The sequence below is a fragment of the Triticum urartu genome, chromosome 5 (assembly GCF_003073215.2).
Source record: "Triticum urartu cultivar G1812 chromosome 5, Tu2.1, whole genome shotgun sequence".
In the NCBI taxonomy this organism is placed as follows: Eukaryota; Viridiplantae; Streptophyta; class Magnoliopsida; order Poales; family Poaceae; genus Triticum; species Triticum urartu.
The window spans coordinates 420,979,670-420,992,094 of record NC_053026.1 but is presented as its reverse complement, the minus strand read 5'-3'; positions in this window follow the sequence as shown (position 1 = coordinate 420,992,094).

Sequence of the window (12,425 nt, the reverse complement as noted above, 5' to 3'; positions counted from 1 at the left end):
GCGGAAGCGTTATAAGAACGTGGTTGATGTAGTCATACGTCTTCACGATCCGACCGATCCAAGTACCAAACGTACAACACCTCCGAGTTCAGCACACGTTCAGCTCAGTGACGTCCCACGAACTCCGATCCAGCAGAGCTTCAAGGGAGAGTTCTGTCAGCACGACGGCGTGATGACGGTGATGATGATGCTACCGACGCAGGGCTTCGCCTAAGCACCGCTACGATATGACCGGGGTGGATTATGGTGGAGGAGGGCACCGCACACGGCTAAAAGATCAACTGATCAACTTGTGTGTCTCCACGGGGTGCCCCCTCCCCGTATATAAAGGAGTGGAGGAGGGGGAGGGCCAGCCCTCTACTATGGCGCGCCCTGGGGAGTCCTACTCCCACCGGGAGTAGGATTCCCCCCCTTCCATGTAGTAGGAGTAGGAGGGAAGTAAAGGGAAAAGAGAAGAGAAGGAAGGAGGGGGCGCCGCCCCTCCCCCTAGTCCAATTCGGACTAAGCCTTGGGGGGCGTGCAGCCTCCCCTCTCTCTTTCCCCTAAAGCCCAATAAGGCCCATATACTCCCCGACGAATTCCCGTAACTCTTCGGTACTTCGAAAAATACCCGAATCACTCGGAACCTTTCCGATGTACGAATATAGTCGTCCAATATATCAATCTTTACGTCTCGACCATTTTGAGACTCCTCGTCATGTCCCAGATCTCATCTGGGACTCCGAACTACCTACGGTACATCAAAACACAAAAACTCATATTACCAATCGTCACAGAACTTTAAGTGTGCGGACCCTATGGGTTCGAGAACTATGTAGACATGACCGAGACACGTCTCCGGTCAATAACCAATAACGGAACTTGGATGCTCAATATGGTTCCTACATATTCTACGAAGATCTTTATCGGTCAAACCGCATAACAACATACGTTGTTCCCTTTGTCATCGGTATGTTACTTTCCCGAGATTCGATCGTCGGTATCTCAATACCTAGCTCAATCTCGTTACTGGAAAGTCTCTTTACTCGTTCTATAATGCATCATCCCGAAACTAACTCATTAGTTGCATTGCTTGCAAGGCTTATAGTGATGTGCATTACCGAGAGGGCCCAGAGATACCTCTCCGACAATCGGAGTGACAAATCCTAATCTTGATCTATGCCAACTCAACAAGTACCATCGGAGACACCTGTAGAGCATCTTTATAATCACCCAGTTACGTTGTGACGTTTGGTAGCACACAAAGTGTTCCTCCGGTATTCGGGAGTTGCATAATCTCATAGTCATAGGAACATGTATAAGTCATGAAGAAAGCAATAGCAACAAACTAAACAATCATCGTGCTAAGCTAATGGATGGGTCAAGTCAATCACATCATTCTCTAATGATGTGATCCCGTTAATCAAATGACAACTCATATCCATGGTTAGGAAACATAACCATCATTGATTCAACGAGCTAGTCAAGTAGAGGCATACTAGTGACAATCTGTTTGTCTATGTATTCACATATGTATTAAGTTTCCGGTTAATACAATTCTAGCATGAATAATAAACATTTATCATGATATAAGGAAATATGAATAACAACTTTATTATTGCCTCTAGGGCATATTTCCTTCAAGTAGTTCCACTAATCCCAACCCCCCTCCCAAATCCATGGTGTCCCAAATCTCCATGATCGGCGGTTAGTACAAGGTTAGAACCATCACCGGCGATGAGTTCGACGTCATGTACACCCATTCTTCCGCAACGGTGAAAGGATGCCTTGCTTGCTTCAGATGCATGTTCGAAAATTTAAATGATGAGTGGGTCGATGGGCTAGATGTTGAGTACACCACAGTCCTGGACAAAGAGAAGAATCTAAAGGAGGAAGAGAAGATGAAGCCCGTCGTGATCCAGGTTTGCATGCATAACTTGTGCTTGTTCTACCACATATGCCATGCCGATGTTGAGTGCGAGTAATTTAAGAACTTCCTCGCGGGCAGCGTAGTCAAATTCGTTACTATAGAGTTTACGAACGACAAAATAGTCCTGGATCGGATAGGCCTGTTTGTAGGCGAGCCCTTTAACCTCTAGAAGAATGGGCTGGTATCCTTCCGTCAACCTTCAATGCTGACCCTGGCAGGAGCCATGATTCATCCTTAATACGGTAAACTGAAGAAACATCCGTCCAAGTTTCATCGTCATGCATGGCAGTGGAATGTACTAGATATAGACCACATCCAGTACGCTGCAATGGATGCCTACTTTGTTTCAATATCTACAAGGGTTGGATGAAGAGCAAGAGCCAAGTGTGCGGTTCAAGTAAATAAGTATCGGCCAAGAGGAAGACGGACAGAGACGAAGTCGAGCACATGGACGAGGAGTTCGAGTACGGTGGCAATGTCGTTGCTCATGGTGGTTCTAATGCAGTGTCTACCGAATTAGTTGCTTAGTTCAATTTCAGGGTGCTTAGTTTTATTTGAGGGGTATGTTGTGTTGAGCCCCAGCAGAACTATGTTATGTTCCTTCTCGTTACTTTAATTCTTCAGTACGTACATACTACTATTTCTTATGGTTCACCTTGTAGTCGGTAGTACTACCACTCGTTTCTTCATATTATATACGTACAATATATATGGCCAACATCATATAGCCAGTAGTTTAGTTGTCAAAGAATTTCAGGGTGCTTAGTTTTATTTGAGGGGTGTGTTGTGCTGGACATCATTATTGTGACTCAAATCTCTTTTGCCATGTTATAATGACATAAATACCTATGGACCAACATGCCAGCTCTCCCTCTATCTCACTACAGTACAATAAAGTGTGGGGCCTACTTGATCCCAACAACATTCTTATTTTCCTATGAAATTATTCACTTGGTTACCCCTAACAAGCGGGGCCACACTTATCATTGCGAGATGGAGATAATCGACATGTGGGTCAAGGCTTATTTTTGTTATATAACATGGTCAACGGGTTTGACGTGAAAATAATAATGTCTAATGGCATTTTGAGCAAACATCTAGCGGAACGATGGCATTTTTGAGATATCTAATTGCATTTTTGAGCAAGCATCTCATGGATCGATGGTATTTTTGAGTAGTAGTAACTTCTAATGGCAAAACTGAGTTGTGAGACAGAACTAGTGGCATAAATAATAAAAACCCAAGAATTAAATAGGTATGCTAATTTCTTTAATAGAATTTAGCACCCCATCTAAGCACGTTCTAGCTTTTTAATAATACTATATGCATAATTTGGTGACGAGGTACCACCTTTTTTCCTTTAATTTCACAATGCTAACGATAGTTTTGCTCCATGGCGCAATCCATCGATACTACTACTGTACAAAAGTATACATTTAAAAGGCTAGAGGGCGGGGTAGTCTTGCTTGGTCGGTTTCACGAGTGGCGAGGGCCTTTGTGATTTGACGACTCATTACTGCTGGAAGGCGGGGCCTTGTGATTTGACTGCTCATATAAATGTTGCCGATGACCTGAGGAGGAGCAAAGAACCGTGCGGTATACTCATGTTTTCCACTGGAGTACTAGTATGACGAAGGAGCATGAAACATGGCAGCCCAATGCGATATGGCAATAAAAATGATCTAATTTGCTAGTCATTGATCCCACAACGCCACCCATCGTTAGCATTGTTCTATTCATGCCTCGCAGAGAACGCGACACATGCGGTGAAACATCCGAAGCAAAAGAAGAAGCACAAGAGCAAAAGAAGGAAGATTACCCCCCCCCCCCAAAAAAAACAAGGAGGACGCACACACAAGTTTGGGGCGCTGCTCTCTACTACATAAAGGGTTGTTGGCCACGGAGTCGTAACTGCTTCTTCATCGCCTCCATTACCTCCATATCCTCGTGCATCTCCTCTGCCATCTTCTTCATTCTGTCCATGACACGGGGTTTCTCGACTCAAGCCTTCATCATCTGTTCCACGGCCGCATTACGTACCTTGACAGCAGTCAGGTGCTCGATGCGGAGCTTCGCCAACTCCTCCTTCTGTTCCATGACAAGGGCCTGCGACATCTTCATCGAGGAACTACTCTTCTCATGCAGCTTCTTCCTGCCAGCGTTCTCCTCCTTCAGCAGGTCGAGCTCATGGCGGAGCTTTGCCTTGTCCTTCTGAATTTGCAGGATTTCACCGGTCACCTTCTTATCCGAAGCAATGCTCTTCTTCAGCAGCATCACCAAGCCAGCGGTCAAGTCCCCCTTGAGGTGAATATGTTGGGAGGCGAAATTATAAGGCCCTATCTTAATATGTGTCCAGTTGAAATGTTTTGCTCATGTGTACATGGTGAGTGTTAGCAATCATAGAAGACCATATGATGGTTGAGTATGTGGGGCTCTTACTTAAACTCTGTTGAATAAGTTGAATTGCAATTGCTTGGTGACAAAGAACATAGGTTGTTGAGTTTTAAGAGAATTCATTGTTTGAACCTTAACATGTGAATTGGTTGCTACTATAACATGATAAGTTTTATAAGAAAGAATTGCTGTCATGATGCTAGGAAAAGTGATTGAAATTATCATTGATCAAACTTGTGCACTTTCTAGCATTCACACTTCATAATTTTTTCCTTTTATCATTTACCTACTCGAGGAAGAGTAGGAATTAAGCTTGGGGATGCTGATACGTCTCCAACGTATCTATAATTTATGAAGTATTCATGTTGTTTTATTATAATACCTGGATGTTTTACAATCATTTTATAGCAACTTTATATCATTTTTTGGGACTAACCTATTGACCCAGTGCCCAATGCCACTTGCTATTTTTTGCTTGTTTTTTACATCGCAGGAAATCAATATCAAACAGAGTCCAAACACCGCGAAACTTTTTGTGGTTTTTTATGGATCAGAAGACCACCGGTGGGCCAAAGAAGCGCGCCCAGGTGGGTTGTGCCCACCTCGGTGGCCTCCCTCACCCCCTCTTTGCACTATAAATTCCCAAATATTCTGAAACCCTTCGGGGTAAACCTAGATCAGAAGTTTCGCCGCCATAGGGCTCCGTAGGCACCGAAAACCAATCTAGACCCGTTCTGGCACCCTGCCGGAGGGGGGAATCATCTCCGGTGGCCATCTTCATCATCCCGGCGGCCACCACGATGAGGAGGGAGTAGTCCACCATCGGGGCTGAGGGTTTGTACCAGTAGCTATGTGTTTTATCTCTCTCTCTCTCATGATCTATATCATGGGCTTCGTTAATATAGTCGGATCATATGATGTTTCTCCCCTCTATACTCTTGTTGTGATGAATTGAATCTTTACCCTTTGAAGTTTTGTCATGTCGGATTGAATATTCAGAGATGAGAACACATGATATGTGTCTTGCGGTATGAATACTTGAGGTGACAACTGGGGTATCTTATTGATTCACTTGATATATGTTATGGCATTCAACTCGCGGATTCCCATGATGATATTGGGGTAATCTATGCATAGCGGTTGATGCACGTTTTTCTCCGACGAAAACTTTGGGGTCTCTTTATAGTTCTTTGTGTGGATTGAGTATTATGAATATGAATATGCTTTGGTGTTATTCTAGTATGAACTCTAGGATAGATCGAACGGAAACAATAGCTTTGTGTTATTTTAGTATGAACTCTTGAATAGATCGATCGGAAAGAATAGCTTTGAGGTGGCTTCACACCCTACCAATAATTCCTAGCTTTTGTTCTCCGCTAACAGGAACTCGGGAGTGATTCTTTGTTGTACTTTGAGGGATAATCATATGATCCAACTATGTTAGCACTGTTGAGAGATTGCACTAGCGAAAGTATGGACCCTAGGCCTCCTTTTTAAACATTGAAACACCGTTTTTGTGCCCGTTTACTATTTTCTACCTTGCTGTTTTTAATAATTCAGATTATAAAAATATATTTCTACCATCCAGATTAGACTTTTATCACCATCTCTTCGCCGAACTAGTGTGCCTATATAATTTGCCATTGTATTGGGAGTGTTGGGGGCACAAGAGATTTCTTGTATTTGGTTGCAGGGTCGTTTGAGAGAGACCATCTTCATCCTACACCTCTCACGGATTGATAAACCTTAGGTCATCCACTTGAGGGAAAATTTCTACTGTCCTACAAAACTTTACGCTTGGAGGCCCAACACGTGTCTACAAGAATAAAGTTGCGTAGTAGACATCAAGCTCTTTTCTGGCGCCGTTACCAGGGAGGTGAGTGCTTGAAGGTATATCTTTAGATCTTGTAATTGAATCTTTTAGTTTCTTGTTTATGACTAGTTTGGTCTATAAAAGAAAACTACAAAAAATGGAATTTAGGTTGCATCATATTATTGATCATCTTTATAATGTCTTTCTTGAAAATGATGGTTCAGAAAATTGCGCTCAATTGTTAGAAGAAGTCAATAAAATGCTTGGCACAAAATATTTGAATGATGAGCATGATTGCAATGTTGTTAGTGTGAATTCTTTGAATATCCAAAATGCTAATGATGATTGCACAAATCATGACAAAAATGTTTCTTATAAGCATGTCACTTTTTGCAGAGTGAATTGGGAGTGCCTTTGCACACCAAAAAGGGAAGATAGGTTTTGTAAGAAGCATAAATATTTAGAAACAAAAAGGTTGCAAAAGAAGCTAGATGATTGTGCGGAAAGACGTAATTTTTTTGTCCATCCTTGTGAACTTTGCAATGAACATGGTCATTTAAATCTCCAATGCAAATTCTTTCATGATCAAATCGTGTCCAAAAATTGTGATAACTTGATTACCCTTGAGCATCATAAAGAGCTTAGTATTCTTTTGGGGTATGAAGAAATCAAATGTATAACTAAGGATATTCCAAAATTTAATCTTTAGAGATTACTTGATTTTGATCTAGAGGAAATTTATATGTTTTGTGCGGTAAATTGCATTGAGAATCCTTATATTGCCAACTATATAAGGACAAGAAAACAAATAGAGCATGAAGAGAGTACTAATGAAAGGGAAAATATTTCCCAATACCCTCCTAGTATTTATTATGATGAATCAGGTAATGAGGAGGTGCTCCCTATCCAATCAATCTCTCCAATAAGAATCTTGAAAATATTAATTGAACCCACACATGATGTGGTGAAGAAGAAGAAAAGAATAAAGAAGAGAGGTAAAAAGGTATCTCTCCCAAATAATGTTGCTCCTATTATTGTTGTGCCTCATGAAAGTGAATCAAATATGTTGATGGAGGATGATGATATTGATGATGATTTTGTTATGCCTATTGCTTGTTGTGATGATTATGATTGGGAAGGTAACGTCATCCCTTATGATCATGAAAATCTTTTTAACACTTGCTTGGAAGAATATGATAATAATTTTTGCTATACTATTGGTGCCATTCATGCTATTGATAGGAATAATTGTGATGATATGTAAAACCACAAGCTTGGGGATGCTATGTTTGATGAGTATGAAATTTTTGAAGATTTATTTGCTGGAAATAATGCTTGTCCTAAGACTGGGGATGCTTTGCTTAATGAATATGATCCTTTGATTCCTTCTACTTTTGATAAGAAAATTTATTATGATGATGGCATGCCTCCTATTTATGATGGTTACATTGATGAAAGTGGATTTGGAGAGGTCATGAATTTATTTAGTGATACATCCACTATTTTGGAAGAGGTCTCAATTGACTATGACAATTAAGTTGCTATCTATGATGATTATTATGATGACATCTATGCCACAAAGAGTGATAAATATTCTATGCTTGTGCATCATGAAAAGAGTGTTGTATGTGATAGTTATATTGTTGAATCCATTCATTATGTTTCTGAAAATTATTATGAGGAAGGAACTTATGCTCTTACAAATCTCAATAATATCAAATTTCTTCTCCATATGTTGATTGTTTTGAATTTGCACTTGTTTTGCCTTCCTATGCTAGTTGATTCTTGTTCCCATAAGTTGTTTTCTCACAAAATCCCTACGCATAGGAAGTGGGTTAGACCTAAATGTGCTAGTCATATGCTTCATGATGCTCTCTTCATGTTTCAATTCTTATCTTTTATGCGAGCATCATTGAAATCATCATGCCTAGCTTGAAAGGCATAAAAGAAAAGAACTTGTTGGGAGACAACCCAACACTTTTACCTATTTTTTTGTGTGCTCACATGATTAGGCTACTGTAGTAATCATGTTTTATTGATTTTGTCTCAATAAAGTTCCAAGTAAGACCTTTGGGATGGCTTACGGTGATAGTTGATTTGATTTTGCTGAAAAACAGAAACTTTTGCACTCAAGAAAACAATTCTCATTTTTAACAGAAGTGCAATAACATGCTGATTATTTTTGTAGAAGATTAATAGACACATTGCTCAGGTTGTCCTAATTTTTCAGAATTTTTTGAGTAGGAGAAGTATGGTTTGAGTACATATTACTACAGATTGTTTTGTTTTTGACAGATTCTATTTTCAATGCATAGTTTGCTTGTTTTCTAGTTTCTATGGCTTATATTTCTCAATATAAATTGTAGAAATAATATGCTACAGTAGGAATTGTGTGGAAACAAGTATGAATCTTGTATTCGGCAGTACTAAAAGTGGAGTGGTTTGCTCATTATCAAACTAACCTATCTCACAAAGTTCCGTTAAATTTTGTGTGATTGAAGTTTTCAAGTTTTGGGTGAGATATCGATATGAGGAGAATAAGGAGTGAAAAGACCCTAATCTTGGGGATGCTCCGGAAGGCATCCCCTCTTTCGTCTCCAACATTATCGGTAACCTCACTTGGAGCTATGTTTTCATTCGTTACATGATATGAGTTTTGCTTGGAGTGTCAATTTATTTTGTTAGGATTTGCTTGCTGTTATTTAGAATATTTTTTTCATCTTTTATTTCAATAAAAGTGGCAATAATAGCCTTTGCCATGCTTATATTACAAGTATACATATTGCTGTTTCAAAACAGAAAGTTTACCGCTGCTGAAAAAATTCCCTAGAAAACTCAGAATGTGATAAAATGTTGAATCTCTTTGCATAATGATCTCTGATAAATTTTCTACAGTGTGGTAAATTTTCATTACTTTTGGAGTTAGAGAAGTATTGATAAGCTTGCATTCTTTATAGACTGTACTATTTTGACAGATTGATGTTATGTTTGCATATGTTTGCTTGTTTAATGATTCTATTTGCAGATAGGAGTATTAAATATGTAGAGGCATTTAGTATGCAACGTTGAATAATAATTTTTAGTGATTTGCTACAGTAGAGAATGACAAGGTTTTTGCATTGGATTATACTAACTTATCTCACGAGTTCTTGTTGAGTTTTGTGTGGATGAAGCTTTTGAGATTTAGGAAAACCGTGATATGAGAAGAATAAAGGAGACACAAAAGCTCAAGCTTGGGGATGCCCAAGGCATCCCAAGATAATATTTCAAGAAGTCTCAAGCATCTAAGCTTGGGGATGCCCCGGTAGGCATCCCACCTTTCTTCTTCAACAATTATCGGTTAGTATCGGTTGAGCCTAAGTTTTTGCTTCTTCACATGATGTGTGTTATTCTTAGAATGTAACTTTATTTTTTGTTTTGCTTGCTTTTTTAGTAAAATACTTAGATCTGAAAGTTTTTAAATAAAATAGAGTCCTCAAATAGTTGCCAGGGAGGCTAAGTAAGCGGCATTCACATCCCGTCAATGAAGCTCTTTTCTATGTCATTTACTCTTGTGCTTCACTTATATCCTATGAGTAAATTGTTGAATAAATTGAATGTCATGAGCTTGAAATCATATCATGCCTAGTGTTAGCTTCACATTGGGTTTAGAAAGTGAATTCTTTTGAGGCTTGACAATCACAATATTAGTCATACAAGCAATTCATGAATAATTAGTATAAGAAAGTGAACTTTGACATAAAAATACACTATCATGGAAATCTTTTGTGATTGCGAGCCCCCATCAAAATATTATATGCCAAAATTGTTGACGTTGGACAAGGAAGACAACGTAATGATTTATGTTTGTTCATATTCACATAGAAGTTATATTGTCATAGATCCTTCAACATGTGGTGCTTGCCCCCCAATCTTTGCTAGCCAACAATTTCGCACCAAGTAGAGATACTACTTGTGCATCAAAAAACCCTTAAACCCAAATCTTATTTTCAAGAGTCCACCATACCTACCTAAGGATTGAGCAAGATCCTTCAAGTAAATTGTCATCGGTGCAATAAGGCAATAAAAATTGCTTCTAAAAGTGTAAGATCATATAGTGTAAGAGAAAATTGAGCGTTGTACGAACTTGTGATGGCAAAGTAATAAAAGCGATGGACTGCATAATAAAGGTTGCTATCACAAGGGGCAATATAACGTGGCGTTCTTTTGCACTACGAGGTTGAGCATACAAACAAGTAAGCGCATGGCAACCTCTACTTCCCTCTGCGAAGGGCCTATCTTTTAATTTTCAGTATTTACTTTTATCAAAGAGTCAAAGTATTCCTCTCTATTCCTTTTTATTTTCTATTTTCGTCAGCATCATGTGGTGAGGAAAGATCTAGGCACATATGTCTAGTTGAATATGGGTAGCATGAGTTATTATTGTTGACATCACCCTTGAGGTGAATATGTTGGGAGGCGAAATTATAAGGCCCTATCTTAATATGTGTCCGGTTGAAACATTTTGCTCATGTGTACAAGGTGAGTGTTAGCAATCATAGAAGACCATATGATGGTTGAGTATGTGGAGCTCTTACTCAAACTCTGTTGAATAAGTTGAATTGCAATTGCTTGGTGACAAAGAACATAGGTTGTTGAGTTTTAAGAGAATTCATTGTTTGAACCTTAACATGTGAATTGGTTGCTACTATAAAATGATAAGTTTTATAAGAAAGAATTGCTGTCATGATGCTAGGAAAAGTGATTGAAATTGGCATTGATCAAACTTGTGCACTTTCTAGCATTCACACTTCATAAAAAATTTCTTTTATCATTTACCTACTCGAGGACGAGTTGGAATTAAGCTTGGGGATGCTGATACGTCTCCAACGTATCTATAATTTATGAAGTATTCATGCTATTTTATTATCATTCTTGGATGTTTTACACTCATTTTATAGCAACTTTATATCATTTTTTGGGACTAACCTATTGACCCAGTGCCCAGTGCCACTTGCTGTTTCTTGCTTGTTTTATACATCACAGCAAAGCAATATCAAACGGAGTCCAAACACCGCGAAACTTTTTGTGGTTTTTTATGGATCAGAAGACCACCGGTGGGCCAAAGAAGCACTTGGGGGGTGCCCCGAGGGGGGCACAACCCACCAGGGCGCGCCCAGGTGGGTTGTGCCCACCTCGGTGGCCTCCCTCACCCCCTCTTTGCACTATAAATTCCCAAATATTCTGAAACCTTTCGGGGTAAACCTAGATCAGAAGTTCCGCCGCCATAGGGCTCCGTAGGCATCGAAAACCAATCTAGACCCGTTCTGGCACCCTGCCGGAGGGGGGAATCATCTCCGGTGGCCATCTTCATCATCCCGGCGGCCACCATGATGAGGAGGGAGTAGTCCGCCCTCGGGGCTGAGGGTTTGTACCAGTAGCTATGTCTTTTATCTCTCTCTCGCTCTCTCTCTCTCTCTCTCTCTCGTGATCTATATCACGAGCTTTGTTAATATAGTCGGACCATATCATGTTTCTCTCCTATATACACTTGTTGTGATGAATTGAATATTTACCCTTTGAAGTTTTGTCATGTCGGATTGAATATTCAGATATGAGAACACATGATATATGTCTCGCGGTTTGAATACTTGAGGTGACAATTGGGGTATCTTATTGATTCACTTGATATATGTTTTGGCATTCAACTCGCGGATTCCCGCGGTGATATTGGGGTAATCTATGCATAGCGGTTGATGCATGTTTTTCTCTGCCGAAAACTTTGGGTCTCTTTATAGTTCTTTGTGTGGATTGAGTATTATGAATATGAATATGCTTTGGTGTTATTCTTGTACGAACTCTAGGATAGATCAAACGGAAACAATAGCCTTGTGTTATTTTAGTACGAACTCTTGAATAGATCGATTGGAAGGAATAGCTTTGAGGTGGCTTCGCACCCTACAAACAATTCCTACCTTTTGTTCTCCGCTAATAGGAACTTGGGAGTGATTCTTTGCTGTACTTTGAGGGATAATCATATGATCCAACTATGTTAGCACTGTTGAGAGATTGCACTAGCGAAAGTACGGACCCTAGGCCTCCTTTTTAAGCATTGAAACACCGTTTCTGTGCCCGTTTACTAGTTGCTACCTTGCTGTTTTTAATAATTCAGATTATAAAAATTATATTTCTACCATCCATATTACACTTTTATCGCCATCTCTTTGCCGAACTAGTGCACCTATACAATTTGCCATTGTATTGGGTGTGTTGGGGACACATGAGATTTCTTGTATTTGGTTGCAGGGTCGTTTGAGAGAGACCATCTTC